The 14,538-nt window shown below is 48.1% G+C and overlaps 1 long non-coding RNA gene across 1 annotated transcript; it reads right to left on the bottom strand.

Moving 5' to 3' along the window:
* Window positions 1-3,568: 3,568 nt before the first annotated feature.
* On the bottom strand, window positions 3,569-13,983 carry LOC101750226. Its single transcript, XR_001465416.4, has 2 exons — window positions 13,804-13,983; window positions 3,569-8,283 (listed from the first exon to the last, which is right to left on the bottom strand). It is a non-coding gene; the product is annotated as an uncharacterized LOC101750226 (long non-coding RNA).
* Between the last annotated feature and the right edge of the window lie 555 nt (window positions 13,984-14,538).

The following is a 14,538-nucleotide window of genomic DNA, read 5'->3' as shown; positions in this document are numbered from 1 at the left end:
GCACGAAAGAAGCACCATTACTTATCTTACACAGGCTCTCAATTTCAAGGCAAAGCGTGTCACCTCCTCCAATGACCTGCGAGTTTTTCCTTTGGGGAAGAAGTTGTGTGGCAACTATAAAAATGGCCATGAATATCCCTTTAGGAAATTTGTCTCTCTTCTGCTGTTATCTTCCAGATGCTCTGAGGCCCTCAATCAATTTGCATTGATTTAAGCAACGTCATTCAATACATATTATCATTCTGATTTAATGGGAATTGTGTGAAGAGTAAACCTCCCTTTCTGTTCTTGACTTGCCAAGCACAGAATGCTACAAAATCTATAAAATGGTCAAGATCAACAGGTGTCAAAAGACTGACTTAAAAAATGCAGGGGACTGCTATTTTATCATGTCTAAAACACTAAAATCAGGTTGGTCGTGGTTTGTCTGGTTTTTGTTGTTGTTGTTAAGAAGAAGAACAAGCCTCTCCAATAAGGCAGGAGATGCGGTGCTCCCTTCTATTACCTGCCCCAGAGGATCAGCCACCAGTGCGAGACACAGAGCTTTTGAAATGGGTCCAGAAGAGGGCCACTAAGATGATCAGAGGGCTGGAGCACCTCTCCTTTGAAGAAAGGTTGAGGGAACTGGACTTGTTTAGCTTGGAGAATAGAAGGCTCCAGGGAGACCTCATTGTGGCCTTCCAGTACTTGAAGGAAGCATATAAACAGGAGGGGGAATGACTGTTTACGTGGGTAGATAGTGATAGGACAAGGGGGAATGGTTTTAAATTAAGACAGGGGAGGTTTAGGTTAGATATTAGGAGGAAGTTTTTCACTCAGAGGGTGGTGACGCACTGGAACAGGTTGCCCAAGGAGGTTGTGGATGCCCCATCCCTGGAGGCATTCAAGGCCAGGCTGGATGTGGCTCTGGGCAGCCTGGTATAATGGTTGGCAACCCTGCACATAGCAAGGGGGTTGAAATTAGGTGATCTATGGGGTACTTTTCAACCCAGGCCCTTCTATGATTCTATGATGATTCTATGATCAGCCCAAACGCCCACACTTCTCCAGGTTTGCTGCCTGCCCAGGCACTGCTATTGGGCTGTAAACTTCACCAGAAGACCCAGCAGCTTCTAAGTGGTTTTGCAGATCTGTGCCTTATTACACCAGCAACCAAGTGAGCAACCATGGAGAAAGGAACAGAGAGCATTCCAGTCTTTACAGCTGAGCTTCCAGGGGGGCTGTAAAACCTCAGATGCTGCCGGAGAATCGAGAGAAAACAGAGAGTTTGTGGGGCCTGCTGCTAACAGGAAAGAGGAATTTGAGAATGGGGACTGACCGAGAGTCTGAGCACACTGAGACAAATGGAGGTAGAAGAAAGAGAGTACAGAGAAGAACAAAACATGGTAGGAACCGGACAAGAAATACTACAACTGTAGAAACAACAGAAAGAAAGAGGAAGATAATTTAGACAAAGGCTAGATATATTTTCAAGTCTGAAGGAGCTTATTTGAGCCAAGTGACCATATGTCAGTCTCCTGAGGTTTTGCCTGTCATGTTAAACTCCAGGCCCACTGATTCTGTAGGATGCAATCTTCAGCACATGGCTACCACTGTGAGTGAGTCATTTGGTACGGTTCCTGTGGCAAGAATCCCAAATGTGTCAGGCCTGGACTAAAAAGCAAGATGGAGAGTGAATACACCTGAAGGCACATTTGGCACTTTAATTCTGAGCAGATATCACTTCTAATTATAGCCAGCCTCATGCCAGCTTACTACCGTTCAAGCGCTTGTGGGTTCACGCATCGAGTGCCAGATTTAATCCATTCAAGGTAAAGTGCAAGAGAACCAATTGCATTTTGCATGCCTTCTACCTGAATGATTTGCTTTGTTGTTCCCAATTTGCAGTTTGACTGGAAGATTTGCACCCCTCTGGTTAGTTCTGGTTGGCTTCTCTGCAGCCACACGGGTACATTTTTCAGCTGAATGAAGCCCAGCTGGCAGGATCAATTTGCCCCACAGATGAGTCATATCTTTCTCTCTCTAATTTCACCTGCACGAGAGAATTGTGGGTTCCTCTCATAATTCTTTGAGTTCAAAAATGTTAATGCCAAATGGTGGCTCATGCCTGCCCCAGCACTTGGAGCCTTCACCTTGCTTGCCTTGAAGACAGCAGCAAAGCTCAAGAGAAGGACATTAGTGAGCATTACTTAAATAGTAAATTTAGTTAAGAAAAGCATTTCCATGTCTGACTGCGTCAGATCTTGATCTTATATGAAGCCTAGTGCTGCATTAGGACTAGTGGTTACAACATGTTGTTTTCCAGTATGAACTAGGGCTAGGAGTGGAGGGAAGGTTTACCATAATTATGCATCCATTTCCTTTCAAAACAGAACTGTAAAACACAGAACAGAAGGAGGATTTGCCTCTTCCCCCCTTAAATCCATTTAATCTTGGATTATGAGCCATATTCACCCAATTTTTGCTGGGAGCTTAAGGCAGCACCATGCTGCCTTTGGGGCTCCAGGGTGCTGGGAAGCTGGAGCAGGATCTGAGTCTTCCACCTTCCATAAGCAAAACAGGAGTGTTCTGACATGTGTAGAACCAAATAGCGCAGGTCTGTGCTCAGCCACACTCTAGGTCTATGTATGGAAGTACCTGAAGTGTGCACACAGTGCAGCCAGAAAGAGTTCGCTTTAATAACTACTAGTTTTTTTCAGCAGTTCTGCCACACTGAGTTGACAAAGAAATAAAAGGAACACTTCCCCCCCACACAAATCTCTATTGATCCGAATATGGATCTTATTTCAAGATAGAGAACAACTAGCACTGATGCTGTCAAACAGAGACTTCTGGAAATAGTTCAGTACCTCCATTTTCCACCCATATGCCTTTTTCTTGTTCTGCTAATACGGACAGAGAAAGAAAGGGATACAGTGTGTGGGGAAAGAAGGAGGGGGGAGAGAAGGAGAGAGAAAGTAAGAGAAGCTAACAAGAATTAAAGAGAGAGCAAGTGAGGAGAGAGTATGAGAGGGCATGAGAAAGGGAGAAAGGAAGAGAGAAGAAAGAGAGGAAGAATGAGAAGAAGAAAGAGAGAGAGGAAGAAAAAGAAAGAAAGAGAGGGAGAAAAGATGAAAGAGAGAAAGGGAGAAAGAGAGAAAAGGACAGAGAGAAAAGGAGAAAGAACCAGCATGGCCACTGGCAGGCTGCGCATCGCACATCACCTGCTCCCAGCACCGTCCTTCCCATCCCCATCCCTGATGAGCTGGCTCAGTTGTGCAAGGTAGCTCCTAATTACCTCTCTCTTGGTTTCCCCCTTCCCCCAAGGACAGCCTTTCCAAGAAATAGCACACGTGCACACACCTGGCACTGCGAGATAGGGAACCTCACCATGGATACCGGGCCCCCATTCCCAGCGCGACCCGTGCTCCTGGGATTTGAGCAGCCATCTCCAGGATGCTGCAAGCTCCAGATGTGCCTTACCTACTGCCTGGAGAGCAAAAGCTGCCTACAACGGTTATTCTGCACACACACACACAAGTTCTGGTTATGCATATCAAGCTCTGAGAAACAAAATAAAGCAAAATGGTAATCTTAATCTTCCTTTTAATATGCTACCCCATGCCAGATAAGAGCAGCTGGGCTCGCACAATGTGTCCAACCGGACATGATAAATAGCTAGGGAGACAGAGAAATACACACACACACACAAATACATACGTACATGCAAGCTCTAAGGAATTTAAAATATGTTTGTTTTCAGAAGTGGTGGCCTTCAGCTCACACCTTCCCTGATTAATAAAAGTGTTGATTAGAGATAAATACAGCCTGCCAGGGTTGGGATTGTAAATAAAATCCTAGGGTAAATATCTGCAAGGGTAGCCCAAAGGGTTAACCTTACAAATGCACAAATGCTGGCTCTCCTCCTGTTACAGTGTAAATGCTGATTGGAAGGAAGAGATCATTCTAGGTCAGTATGTCCTTTACATTGTGAATAGCCTGACAGGGGCTAATAAACTCCGCCGCCTATGGCACCGATAATGCATTATATATTCCTAGGCATCACATGAGGCTTTTTACTTATACATGTATTGTTTGTTGCTTTGCTTTTGTAAAGGTGAAGCAGAGCAATGCAGGTCATGAAATACGCTTAAGCCAGAAGATGCACCGCAGCTCTGGGAGGAGGGTCAGAGCCCAGCAGCCCAATGCTCCTCACACAGACCCCACAAAGAGCAGGCCACAGGGCATGCACCTCACAGCACGGGGCTGGCGGAAACCCCACACACACCCCCCATGCCACACAGCTGATTTATGTGGAACCTCTTGCGTTGAGATAATTACAACACTAACAGATATCCAGTTTGCTTCCTGCGCAGCCAGGAAGGCCAGCTCCTCCACAGCTCACTAACGAGGGAGCCATACCCCAGAGGGCTGCCTGCCCTGCTCCTGCCTTGCACTTGCCACATTTCACAGTGATGAGGTAATCTGGCTGCCGATGAGGTAACCCTGTGAGTTGCCCACGAGCTGGAAGAGGTTACCACATGACCGCTCATGTAAACACACGGCTTCATCCCCCCTGAACGCTGGCTGACAGCTGGGCTCTGCCACCCAGGGGACAAACATGAAACCCGGGCTTTCATGGGACGAGGACATCATCCGCTTGTTGGTTTTCCGCTCTAGAGGTCCTCACCCACTGCCCAGACAGCCCTCCCCAACCACCCGGCCTCTCATCCTGCACCCTGCACCAGGGCCACAGCCTTGCTGCTCTTCCCCTGGCCTCCCCATGGCCCTGAACTCATGTACTCCTCACGTTTAGGTGTGAAGTGTCACTTCCTTGCCAAGCACTGGGGAATTACTTCCTCCTGCGGCTGGAGGTGTGAGCCATGGGGCAACCCCTCCATCCGGGGTGCGGGGCTGAGAGGGAAGGTCCCACCGCTTCGCCACGCCAGCACTGATGCTGTTTATCTGAGCTTTGCACAGGTGCTGTTCTTAGAAAGTCTAATTTGCAAGCAGTGAGAAAACCGACTTTTGTGGTTAGACAGCACTGCTAGCTGCACCCTTCTCCCATCTGTTTCTGCAGGCTCAGGTGGTCCCGTCAGCTCAGGGCCAGGCTTTTCCCAAAGTCCCCCTGCGATTAGCGGAGCAGCCAGGGTCGAATCACATTGCAGCTCTCCAGAACTTCCTGTGCCTCCATAGGCTCACTTTAACCTCACAACATGTGTCTGAGAAGTTTGTTTTACTGAACCTCATCTCAGTAGCTATGGCCACTGAGCTGGAAATCTGTTCTGGGCAGACCTCAGCCCAGACAGCATGTGATAAGTGACCCAGGAGGACCCGAGGGCTGATGTGCCATTAGATGCAGGAAAGCCTGCAGCTCGAGCAGCTCTGCCCAGCTCCCAGGTCACAGAGCCTGGCTGTTCTGCAGCAGGTCCAACTAGGTGAGGTGGAACCTGTGTCAGGCACCCAGAGGAAGCAATTCCCCTGGTCCCAGGGCACAAGGATCAAAAGTCTTGATCCTTGGAGGGATCAAGAGGGAGGGAAAGGCTTTCCATCACCCTCTGGTGAGTTTATTTGGTGAAAAATGAGCAAAGCCCAAAGGAAGTCATGTCCTTGCTTCCCCCACCTCCGGGAGCAGCTTGTACAAGGAATAGGTCAAAATGAATGATTGTTATAATGTGAGGACATCAGGAAACGCACATCTCTGCTGTCAGCACTGAGCTCACCTCACTGGGCAAGGATTGAAGACAGGATTCTTCTCACAAGTCCTTCCTTCTCCATTCAGCTGGGCTCTACCTTGGCAGCCCAAGCAAGGCCACAGTGTGCAGCCAGCCTGGGAATTCATCAGTACAGGGCTCCAGACACTGCAGCTAGATTTTTAAAAGATGTGACTAATTTCGTAAGGTTTAGCAGTTGCTGTCAGGTGTAATGAGGTGCCATTAATCATGTCCATGCCTCATGCTATGGCTGGCTCATCTGTGCAGTCTCTTCTCCACGTGTGATGGTCACTGTTCAGTGGAACGCCATGTGGGGGGCAGGGGCAGGGGAACCCAGCCTCTTGTCCACATGCCCTTAAATCATGCTCTGGGCAGGGGGCAATGCAGGACTCTGTTGACACAGCCCTGAGCAGTATATGAACAGCTTGGGTGGGACACACCCTTCTAAAACCTGTCTGCAGTGTGAACATGAACATCTGAGCTCATCACTCACTTCACAGTTCATGGGGACAAACAAGTCATGTTTGAGATGGATAGTTATGGCCTGGGAGGATTCCTCCTCTCAAGGTGCCATTTCCTTCCAGGTGGTCATAAAGGGTCTCTAAGGTTGTTAGACACCTGCTCTGAAGAAGAGCATGCTCATTCAGTCCCACCACTGGAACGTGATCCAGAATCCCTTGGGCAGCAGGTTCCCATCTCCGGAAGCACAGCTCCAGCCACGCTCCCGTTACTGCCCTGTCTTGAGACACAGCTTCTGCCCCACAGTACAGTCTAAGAGCTGGAGAGCAAACCCAGAGAGGTGAAGGCAGGTGCTACAATTCAGGCAGGGCAGTAATTACTGCAGGAGTTGATGGAGAGCCAGCAGCAAAAGAGTTAAGGGAACCAGAGCTCACTGCTCTCCAGGAACCTGTGCTTCCTCACCTCCAAGGATAACAATCAGCCAGCCCTTTCTCCAGCATTTTTTGGCACACCGTGTTGTCAGAAAACCACCTGTTACTTGGGAGGGATTCAAATGCATAATGAATTAAAAGAACATATTGTGCGGTACTATCTAACCCCCCAGACAGATGTGTTATTTAAGTGTGGTTATGATCTGTGCTGTTAATTTTAAACAACATATGATCAAAGATCGCGTCTGGCTTTGTGCTTTGCTTTCTTTCAGATTCTGGCTTGTGTGTCCATGCCAGACAGTTGTGGTTTGTGTCATATGGCAGGAAAAGCTTATTTTATGCGCTGCCTAAATTTGTGTTTTATAGCACACTAAAGCACCGTAGTCGACCCATCAGAATTAAGTTATCACATTGTTTATAATGGGGAGTGAATTGCAGCTGTGGAAAAGAGGGCACAACACGGAGGGTATTTTTAGGCACCTCTGCTCCCTATGCTAAGGACTTTCAACCATTTTAAAGGCAGCAGCAGGCTGAAACACAGCCTGAGACATATCAACCACCGTACCACTCCTGTGGGAAGGCTGCAAAGCTGTTAGAAATGGCAGCACTGCCAACCAATCAGTCCAGAAGCACCAGCCAGGCCTGCTGCAGACAGGGAGACACGCTTAGCAGATCATAAGATGTATTTTGTTTTCTTTTTAAATAATAGAGTTGGAGTTCCTTTTATTTGCTCCCTGAGTCTTCAAGCTTTGCTGCCCAGCTAGAACAGCTAGAAGACATTTGCTCTAAACGAGTAGGCAAGTAAATAAACAGACCAAAAAAAGGAATAACAGCTGCTTGGCTGAGAGGTGAGGCTCTGATATGGTGACAACACACATTTGAAGATTTCAGGTAAAACTGGAGGTGCTCTGGCACTTTCCAATTGGTAGGGGTGCAGATCCTCACTTGTTGCATATTGACTTCCAACAAGTTATGCACTTCAGGTCAGTTGTACAGCAAGCGTCAGCCCTCCTTTAGGCATTGTTTCTGCTCTGCCATCTCCAGGCTTGGGGGAGGATTCCTGCGCTCTGCCTGCTCCCTGCACTGTAACACAAGGCAAGCTGCAATGAAAACAGTTTGGGGAGCACCACATCCCTCATAGCTGTGATAGTTGGGATACTCAGAGTTGTAGACACCTCTGGGCATGGAACAGGGGCAGCTGCAGGAGATGTGTGCTGCTGTTGGGGTGCTGCTTCAGGAAAACCTGAGAACACACCCATGCACACATGCTGTGTTGAATAGGAGACAATAAGCGGTAAGGGGGGATGTCTGAGAGACGAGCTAAGGAGAGCACACTAAGGAGTACAAACTCATTTCATCTGCCTGAGCACCAGCAACACTCAGAGAAATTCAATGGACTGTGTTGCACCAGAATGTACTTGTCAGAATGTAATTGTCCCTCCCGGCCTTTAAAACCTGTGAATCTATAGGGGAACCTTGAAATGACCAGATTCCTCAGGAGTGGGATTCCTGTGGTTTGTTTTTTTCTTCTTCTTTTTTTTTTTTTTGCCAGCTGCCAGCCTCAGTGTGCCTCCAGCCCAATAAGGAGGTGGCAGCCAGGGAGCTCATGTGCTGACAGTGCTAAGCCCTGCCAGGGCTTCCCAGTAGAATTTCCATCTCTCCCAGAGGAGGAAGGGTTAAGGGATGTAAGGCAGCTTCATCTGGAAAGAGAAAAACAAGAAACAAGGGGCTATTTCAGAGGTGAACAGACATAGAACTAAGCAATTTAGTACATGAGTGTTATCCAAGCAGATTTTTTAAACCAGAGCTTTCCCAACCCCATATTAGGTAGTTCTCTGTTGTCCTTGCAAAGGGCCAAAGACCTAAAGATAGCTCCACTAATTGCTGCTTCCCTCTGTCAATTAGATCCAGAGATTCCCATCTTCTGTATTGTTACTTCATCATTTTAATTGTGCAAGAAGCTTTTGTGCATCACAGTATTAATTAGGATACAATCATAAATAAAATAATGCAAAATCCAAAAAGAAATGGTCATTAGTATCTAGGTAGGATCACTTCTAGTGAACAAGTGAGTCAGCCTTTCTGTCTGCATGTGCTCATGATGTGTGGCCTCATTCTGCAAACTGGAGACCATCCTGTGACTCGCACCAGCACCAAGGGGCCATATGCAGCAGCTGCTCTCTCCTGAGATGTGAACTAGGGAAAGTGGGCAAAAGTAAGTCACAGGGGCTGCTCCAGCCCTGGCACAGCCAAAAAAATTAAAGGTGGCTTAGAAGCACCACCTTCTTCTCCGTGCCCCAAGAGTCTACTCTATAACCAGTATTCTCATGGGGATCCAACTAGGAAACATCTGGCCCTCTGATAGTAGGCAGAGACAGTCAAGCAGACCAAATTAGCAGTGTCATTCATTTGCACTTTTCAACTTAATGATACCTTACAGGGAAGAAAAATTCAAATTAAAAATTGAAGCTATTAATATATCTTTGAAAATGGTAAGGGAACAAGATTAAGACCAAGAGGAGGCTACTAATCTTGGCGTGCTGACTTGTACCCTTTAAATCACTGTAATGCCTCCTTCAAATTCAAACACAAATAGGATTTTTTTATAAGGATGTTAGCACCTCTGCTGCGTCAAAAGCCACATTATGTTTTGCAGTTCCAAGAGCTGAGAATACCTGAGCCCAAAAGAGAAGGCCTCCTCACCAGGTGACAAAATAATGTTACATTGAAAAATACAGCTCTAGAAAGTGAAATGCAAAGGCAGAAGCAGAACATTTCTCCCACACCGCTGGGCAGGGCTCAAGGGGCTCACAGTGTAGGTGGGATGCATTTTGCAACTTTCTAGCGGAGATGCAGTACACTGCAGAGTAACCACATCCTCTTTGTTCAGCTGCTTCTCCCTTCCTGGCACCTAGCTGCAGCTCACATGTATGTGACAAGAGATAGTGAAGGACAGGCATGAAGGAGCAGCTCCCAGCCAACTAACTGCGTTTCTAAAGCTCTGTTTTTTCCCCCCTCCATCTTGCCTCTCTTCATTTCTCTCTCCTTCAGTGAACGCCTGATTCCCTGGAAAGGATTGACGGGACCCAAACAAACCCTGCAACAATCCCAAATTTCACGAGTAGGGGGAAAAAAAATATATTCTCCAGAGATCAAAACTCGAGTGAATCATTTTCCACCACTCTGACATGTCAAATACTCCGGTGATTCACCCGTCGAGGAGCTCTGATTCACCCGCAGCAAACAGGGATGACTGCTTCCCAGCAGCACCAGCATGTGCAGCGCTGGTTAAAGGCTCCTCTTCCTGCAAACCATCAAAACGGCAGCAGCAAGGGCAGCAATAAAGGGCAAAAAGCTGCAGTTTGGGGGTTTTTGCTTCTAGCTGCATGAAGGGGCTGAGAAGGAGAGTAACCATGGTACTTGATAAATAGATGGTGAGAAGTTAGGGAGCCTCATGGATCCTCCTTCCTCCTGTGCACACCCTTTGCTCCTGTTTAAGCAAGGAAAAGAGAAGGACAGACAAGAAGAGGCAGGAGGTGCTTGGTGTTTATTTGTGGCTCTCAGGTTCACCTCCCTGCCAGCGCAGGATGCAGTTTCTCCAAGAGGGAGTGTCAGAAATAGAACTGACATTACATCTAATGAGCTTTTTTTGGTGGCATATTCATTAAGCTCATAGAAAGGGTAAAGAAACGTAGGAAGCTTAGTCTTGGACAGCCTCCAACTGGACCCCTTTGACTCATTAAAGAAGAGAGTAAAATGAATCGTGCCCCAGGGCGACCGCACAAGGACAAGCAGGAAAGCAGGAAAGGGTCAATTCATTATGAACCAGGGGACCTGCAGCCCGGCTGGGCAGCACAACATGGGGCCAGGAGCACTGCATGGCTGGTGGCACACTGGAGCCCCAAGTGTGCTGGTAGAGCCATCTGTGCTTTGCTCTGGCAGAGCCCCCCAAAAGCAGCAGGCACCTCCCCAGCACTGCTAGGGAGCCCTTGTTTTAGTATGAGAGGTACCGTCCACCTCCTGAAATTGCCACCTCCTGAAATTGTGAGTCCACTACCCACAAACACAAGCATCCCCATCTCCATCCAGGGCAGGCTGGACTTCCTCACCACTGTGAGGAGGGGGAAGGGGGGAAGTCAGAGAGTCACTGCTGAGCCTGGCAAGGGCAGGGAGGGGAGGCTGGCCCCGTTGAGCAGACTCGCAGGGGGCTGCTCTGCACAGCCCAGTCACGCCAGCTGCAGCGATAAGAAAGGAGGAGAGATGGCACGGTAACAGCTCCCACCACCCCCAGGGAGGAGGAGGGAGGCCTGGGCTGCGAGGCTGACACCAGGCAAAAGTTGGCCACGTTTTCCCCAAGCCGTGGAGGAATAGCAGCGGCAAGTCAGATGTGACTGTGCGATGGGAGCCCTGAGAAAATAAAACCAAGTGACAGCTGACTCTGGAGGACTTTTGCAGGGGGTGGAGGAAGAGGGAGCGAAGAGGGAGGGGGAGGTGTACAAATAGGGGGGGAAGGGCAGTGCGCAGCCCAGGAGCCTTCTGCAGCGGCAGATGGAGAGGGGAGCGACCGCTGATTCCTGCAGAGTCAGGGAAGGAGAGAGACGGCATCGCACCGAGGCAATCACATGAATAGGGAATGAAGCGCAGAACAAAGGAGAGGTTTTGGGGAGACGGGGCCCTGGGCTGATCCCCAACAGCCAGCCTATCCAGGAGCAGTGGCACGGGGTGCCGCAGCCTTCAGCCAGGCTGCATAGATCCTGTGCGCAGCCAGCCCCGGCTGCCCCAGGAAAGGTCAGGGGCAAAATGGAGGAGACATTTGCACTGTTGTTAGCTGCCAAACACAGAAAGGATTTGTCACCGATGCCACAGAGTAGCTGCCTCCTCAGAGAAGTGCTGGAGCGCACGGTGGGAAGAGAATGTGCCAATTCGGTGGCTGCGGGCTGAGGGCTTCCCCCGCCTGCCACAGGAAGGCTGCAGGAGGCCGCACGCAGCACTGCTGCCTTGATGCGGGCCCGCGGCCCCCAGCGTGCTGGCTGTGATGGCTGTGACAGTCGTTCCGGCTGTGATTGGCACTTCCCGGTTAGACCAAGGTCACTGCTGGAACACGGCTTTTCATTAAAATGGCCAAGAGCCTGTCAGCCACCGCAGGCCGGGGCTAATTAAGGGAGGACCCAGCGCTCCCATGCGGATCGGTGGCTGGGGCTGATGCCGAGCCGCCCTCCCCGTGGGGCAGCAATGGGAGCGATCCCGCACCTCAGTGCCTTCCTGCTACAAACAATCACAATTCTCCTTCAGAAGGGACACCGTGGAAATGAGCCCACACTGCTTGCATAAATTAGCAGTTCAAGCCCCCATACAGGTGCGATGCAATTACACTAACCCAGGAATTCTTGGCACCAAACACTGAGGTAAAACAACACGCTGCCAGGAACCCCGGTAAATATGAGCGTCCCTGTTCTACACATTTCGGATAAATCTCTCTTGAAAACTAAGAAAATCAGCATTTATTAAGAAAAACAGTGTTGTTCTAAAGGCTACTCGTGTCCCTCTGCCCTGTGTAGTAGCCTCACTGTTGTCCAGACCCTTTCCAGCACTCCCTTATCTAATTTCTCACTGCTGAATGATAGAGCAGGAGCTCCTCGCATTCGTCATGGAAAATGGCCCTCCAGGCTGCCTCCAGACCACCACGGATGTCATCAGTTGATTTCGGTCATCCAGGCACCTTCCCCCTGCTCACCCTGTGCTGTGTGACTAAGCTCTACCCAGCTCGACACTGATTACCCTCACTGGCCAGCTGTTTTTCTCCCAGGAGCAGTACACAAGCCTTCAGTAAAAAAAAACAAAAACAAAAAAAACCTCAGCTCTCTTTTGTTTATTCTCCCCTATTTTAGCCAAAGATTTTCCAGTATGAAAAGACACGCTGGCTCCTCTGGCAGCTCCCTGGTTCTTCCCTCAGTTTGTGCTGCTGCAGGCTCGGTCATTACTGGTGTTTGGTAATGCAGACGTGCAGGACCTCATACAGCTCTGTACCAGTCAATATGTAAAAGCAATCTGAATCTCTAAAAGTCCTCTGATATACCAAACAATCGCAGTGAATTCTCAGCTGAGAAGGAGGGGAGCAGGATGCCCCACGCCAGGGTCACTTGTTCCTGGGCTACACAGATGCTTTGCTGCCTTTCCATCAGTTTCTCCCAATAGCTGTGGTTTATATCTTACATTGTAGGCCTTACACTTGAAGATAATATTGCAGAATATCCGGTGCAACTGGAGGCTGGCCTTACAGAGGTTTCTTGGCACCAGGTAATTAAATAATATCAGTAATATCATTTACTCTTGTCTGTGACTGTGAACAAATAGGCAGAAAGGGACCTAGCAGCAGCTTACTGCCTCAGTCACTGACAGCACTGGCCAATGCAATGACGAAAGGCATGCTTTGAAGGATACAGACATTTTCTTCAAAACTGCTATGACAAAAGGTGAGCTGCCTGTAGTGTACTCAGCATCTCGCTCTGATCTGTGGCTGCTAATCCAGGCCAGGACTTAGAAAAACCCATCACAGTGACACTAGGCACCCACTGTGAGAGTCAGTCTGGGAGCTAGACAGCTAGGAAAAACCACAGCTTTGGTCTGTGTCCAGCAGCCTAAATAAAAAGTTTCCTTTGCATTCTTTGCATTCATCACAAAAGAGAGCTCTCTCTTTTACACAGTAAATACGCACAGTCAGAGAAACATGTCCCGTTAAAGTCACATTGGGAAGAGCTCGAACATGGGACATGAGAAATAAGGTATTGTAATAACGTTATCTCAGATGAATTCCTCCTTTTTATGACTCATGTTGTTCATGCAGAAACGTCAGTCCCAAGCATACAAAGAGCATGTGTTTCTTTCACCCCTTCCCAGCAAAACATCGCACAGTTGGATTAAAAAATGACAATTCAGGTATAGATGCATACAGTCATGGATGGAGGTGTATGTATTAAATTGTGTTTCTTTATTTCACCTCTTCTTTTGCACTTTGGTGATGCTCGCTGTGCTTTTTCCAAACCTAAGGGTGCTAAAATGGACTTTTCCATTATTCATAGGACTCCCAAGGTTTGGGCTTAAGTAACATATCAAATGTTATCATTTCATGATGAATCGCAAGAACTGCCACCATTAACATCTTGCAGCTTATGCGATACATGCTAAACCAGAAGAAAATTGAACCTGAAAACACAGCTTACCTGAAATACCTCTGCTCCAGTATGGCTCGGGATTTAACAGCTGCATTTCCTGACTTGGGCACTAACAGTGCTTTTCTAATAGCTGCCTATGCATTCCGTCTTCTTGGTGCTGTTTGAAAAGAGAGAGAGAAAGAAAGAGAAAATTTAATGCTGTAGTTCAGCACTCTCAGAGGGGAATACAGTGGGGAGCAGTGAATTTCTAGCACTGCTAATTCCCATGCTGCTAATTGGACAGAGGCCATTTCCTGCGCGATAAAGTCAAACAGGACAGGAGCATATGGGCTTTCAGAGAGATAGCTGGGCCTTTGCAATGGAAAAGAAAACACACATTAAAAACAAGCTCTAGAATCCCTGCAGAATATTGGTGATTGCAGAGAAATTACAGACAGATCACACTTAAAAGTTGCAAGCACAGATGCTGCTCCTATTACTTCTGTGAGAACTGCACCTTTGAAAAGCTGGAGCTTGCTCCTTGGGGAGATGCCATTGGCGGTTCCCAGTATTTTCCCCTGACCCTACTGTTGAAAAAGGAAAGGGTTTTATTTATTTTATGATGTTATTTACTTATTGTTTTTTGCTTTTCTTTTTCTTTTTTCTTTTTTTCCTTTCTGTGAACATACGCGTTTCAGTGGCAGGATCAGAGCTTCCTTTGGACTCTGAGAGCAGCTCAGGTGCTGCTCAGACTGAAACGGGGGCCGTATATTCTGAACGTCAGAGCAGGGACAGAGCTTCCCT

The sequence above is a fragment of the Gallus gallus genome, chromosome 2 (assembly GCF_016699485.2).
Source record: "Gallus gallus isolate bGalGal1 chromosome 2, bGalGal1.mat.broiler.GRCg7b, whole genome shotgun sequence".
In the NCBI taxonomy this organism is placed as follows: domain Eukaryota; kingdom Metazoa; phylum Chordata; class Aves; order Galliformes; family Phasianidae; genus Gallus; species Gallus gallus.
Note: the sequence above shows the minus strand (reverse complement) of the source record. Positions and strands in the feature narration are given on the sequence as shown.